The sequence below is a fragment of the Stenella coeruleoalba genome, assembly GCF_951394435.1.
Source record: "Stenella coeruleoalba genome assembly, chromosome: 12".
NCBI lineage: Eukaryota > Metazoa > Chordata > Mammalia > Artiodactyla > Delphinidae > Stenella > Stenella coeruleoalba.
Window position 1 is genome coordinate 16,226,612 of NC_137158.1, and position 4,343 is coordinate 16,230,954.

The window sequence follows — 4,343 nt, forward strand, 5'->3', positions numbered from 1 at the left end:
CGTGGAGCCTGACAGCACACACGGAACACTCCTGTGGGCTGACAGACACTCTTTACAGCCCACGGTCTTCTATTTAAAGTGGGATATCCAAGAATTTCAAGACACTATCTTTTTAGAGATGGCTGTATTATTTAAAACTTCCAAGAGTTTTTAGTCTTACAGTGGCTTTTAACTGGGACATATCCTTTGTGCAGATGTTCAATTACAACATGACCTTCTGATAGCTGCATTAGATTATTATAATTAGGTAGACAGATATCAAGTGATTTGTTTCAGCATGCATTTATTCTTAAAGGAGATAACTGCTTTAACGTCACTTTCGCTGGGAAAACCTCACCTATGAGAATGGGGAAAATAAAAAAATTCTAGTTGAATTTTCAATTTAAGACCAGGCATAAAGGTGGGGAGGAAAATTTGTTCACATGTGGACATGTAAACATGTCTTTATGTGGTAAAATGAAAAAGACAAAGAAAAAAGGAGACCTAACTTCTGGGCTTTTTTTTTTTAACAGGTAGAAAAATGTTTAATTTCTCAAAGGATTCAGCAAAACTTAGACCTATAAGTCTAAAAGAACACCAAGAGATAATTCAGATCACCCCTTGCCCACCTAAAATTCCTGCTAATTAATCACCATTTAAACACAGCTATTACCATCTCTTAATATGTCACAGTGCTCTTTTAGTGACATATTCCAAAACCTCAGTCTTCATCTGGTATTTGTTCTGTATATCAATTATAACCTTTAATTTAGACCTCTGAGTCACCTTCAGGAATATAGTTGTTACCTCCTCCTATTTTAAAAACTTAAAAAAAAAAAGCTGTGCCTTTCAATTCACGGCCGTGCCTTCCCTCTGTAATTTATATCAGGAAAACCGACTTGAAAAATACTCGTGTGACTTGTAGTGTTTTGAAACAAGAGAAATGTTTCTACAGCTCTCCCTTTTCACAATGATTCTTCTGGTTCAGCGGTCCTCTGTCTAAAATACCTAAGATTAAGGATGGATTCTAAAATACACTATTAAGGACTTGCTTTCCAAGGTTACCTGTCAAAATTGCTTACATGCTGAGTGGCAGGTGACCAATCTCATTAAGCAGGTTTTGCGTTTACTGCTCAGATGCTGGGCGCCTGTGCAGCTAGCTCAGCATCTCGGTGCCCCTCAGCGCTCTGACCCTATTTACCATCCAGCAGGATCCCAAGCCTGAGTCACCCAGTACTGTACGGAGCATGCCACTTCCATCCTGTACATCTGTAGTCATCTTTTTCTCAGTAAGGACAGTGCTACGAATAGGGCTGGCTGAAATTAAGGCTATCACAAGGAAAGCTGAGAGGCTGTGAACAGCTCAGCGTGCTGTCACATTCTTATGAAGGTGAGATTCAAAAGCAGTGCCCCAACGGTCAATAGATAATGCTTGAATTATATTATCAAATGGATACAACAGCAAAAAGTCACCTCCATCTCTAGGTTCTCTTTCTTATTTACAGTGTATCCCTATATGGAGCAAGTCTGTAAATTAAAATATTCCTGCTAAATAACAAAGCATTGCTAGATTCCATGTTCTGAAATGTGACTATAATAATCCATACGGAAAAAATTCTGAATGCCTCAGAGTGTGTGTGGAAAGAGAGAAAAAGAATGACTAAATTAATAATGCTAAAACTGAAACTAGTCACCAGGCAGCATCCAACAGCAAAATGGAGCCAAGAGTAACACAGAAGAGGGAAAAAGGCAGAGCCACAGTTGTCGATGCTATTGGAAAACGCGCTGCTAACGTGCCTCAGCTATTTCTAGTCGATGCGAGTATTTCATAAATTCCCTATTTTCTACAATAGGAAAACGTTTCTTTAGTTAGTGACAAAGTTTTACCAAAAAGAGGACGCAATCCTCCTTCACTGATTTTTACATATGAGGCATGCATATTTAGTGGGGTGATAGAGAAATTATGAAGGCTACCAGAAAAGGCTACATTTATCACATCTTAAAATCATCTTTGGTAAAGAAACTTGAAGTATAGTAAGGATTGAAGGGTTTAAATATCAGAACAGGAGGGCTCCCCAATTTAGTTTTGGAACAAAAAAAAGCACAGCACCAAAAATGTTAACATGTACACACTGCTATATTTTAAATGGACAACCGACAAAGACCTACTGTACAGCACAGGGAACTCTGCTCAATATTATGTAACAACCTAAATGGGAAAAGAATCTGAAAAAGAATAGATACACGTATTACGTATCACTGAATCACTGTGCCGTACACCTGAAACTAACACATTGTTAATCAACTCTACTCCGATATAAAATAAAAAGTTAAAAAAAAAAAGTTTAAAGTGACAAATGTACGAATTCAGAAGAAAATGATATGTTTCATGTCTGGAGCCAAAAGTTCTTCCAAAGACAGCTAAGTTTTAAAGTAAAAATACGCTACCATAAAGGAATAAGCTTTTTACCAGAAATTGTTGACACCCAAGTTCTAGTTTCATTTCTTTTCATTAGAAATTGGCAACAGGGGAGAATTTAGAATATTAACAACTGAATCAAATAAATAAATATCTAGCAGGTAATTTACATTATAATCAACTGATTAACCAAAAAAAAAAATCATTTTTCCCACAGCAGTAGTATATTTATTGTGCTGAAATCAGGTAGCAGGGAAGGAATAGCTCTGGGGAACCAGTACAGAAAGCTCACAAAGATTTACACATCTCTAGTCATTACACACTGAGCAGCAAAAACAAAAGTGTTGAATCCTCTTAGACCAAACTATTATATACGCGGCAAATTGTCTGTAATTCTCATGTCTGCATGCCTTGGGGGGAAAGAGTGTAATTTTAATGCACAATAAATATTTTCTGGTTTACAAAATATTCTGAAATACTCTGCACAAACAGCATTACATCCTGCACATGCAGTTTTGACATGTTAAAGATACTTATACTTAGAAATATTCATGCCTTTTTTTTTTTCTTTTTGGTCACATTTTCTCGAACGATCCCTCTGCGATACCCACTAGCAATTTAACCTATGTAATAAGACAGGGTGCAAGTTCTTTCCTAGTGAATTTCCAGTTGTTTTTTTATATTACATGAAACACTTCCTTTGTAAACAGCAAATTTCATTTTCTGATTCTGGCTACTCTCACTTTCGTGTTCATCTTATGTCTTAGCAATTAACACTTTGTAACAATCAAGCACTGAATTTAATGATCTTTAGCACCAAGGAGTCAAGAATATTGCACCAAAATGGGTTTACACTTCATATCTAGTTACAGATAAGATCTTGCAACTTTGTCACAAGAAAAGTATCACTCCAAAATTAAACACGTTAAAAGAGAAGGATAGTTTCACAGAGAAGCTTGCTGGACACTACTTGTAAAAAAACACAAAACAGTGTTAGTGAATTTGAAAGTTAATATTAAAATCTACATTAGAGGACTCCTTGATTTTTTAATTAAAATTTATTTAATTTTAACTGTTCTTTCCAACAGAAGAGGTAGGTATATTTCCACATATGAAAAATCGGTAACAGCCACAAATCAAAACAAGGAAAGCCTGATAAAAATCAACATACTGTCTTCTAACAGCACATAAATGTAACTATGATGTTACTAATAGAGACATGAGTTGTTTCATGTTCCAATCAGACAATAACCTTAATGTTTATCATATATATCTGGTAGTAACAGGAGTATTGAAAGGCTGCCTTTTCATCACAAAAATTGTTTCCCACAGTGATCTGTGCTGCAGGTCACGGTGACCTTTGAGTCGCCGGGCAGGATTTTACTGTAATTCTTATTTTCCCCAACACCATCATCATCAAGCCTCTAAGAGTCTACAGAGATCATCAGATTTTTAAAATTTAATTCCAACCAAGAGGGTATCTTCAGACTAGAGGTGGAGAGATTTGACCACTCCAGTCAGCAAATGAATTCAAACGTGCACGTTTTAAAGTAGCTGCGTTTCCAGTTTGGGACCAGAAGAGGGAAGGTAACTGATTTTCATCAGTAGGTAAGTAGCAATTTAGCCAAAAAAAAAGGCATAAAGACCATGTTTCTGTGATTATCAGTCTGAAGAATGAAGAGACATGAAAACTCTCATACATTGTACACATGAATATGAACAGGGAGAGGGGCCTCCAAAGTCACGTGATGATTGCTTTGGTCTGACAACATCAAGGCTAATAAAAAAAATGTTTAAAATAAAAACTTCATAAATAAAACATCTGGGTGTTGTATTTAACACTTTACTCAATCTAAAGGTCACTAATACATAGAGCACGTTTGTCTTTTTCTCCCTATCCCCAAACCCTCATTTGCTTCTGGTTTCCCTGAAATCGTATGTGAAG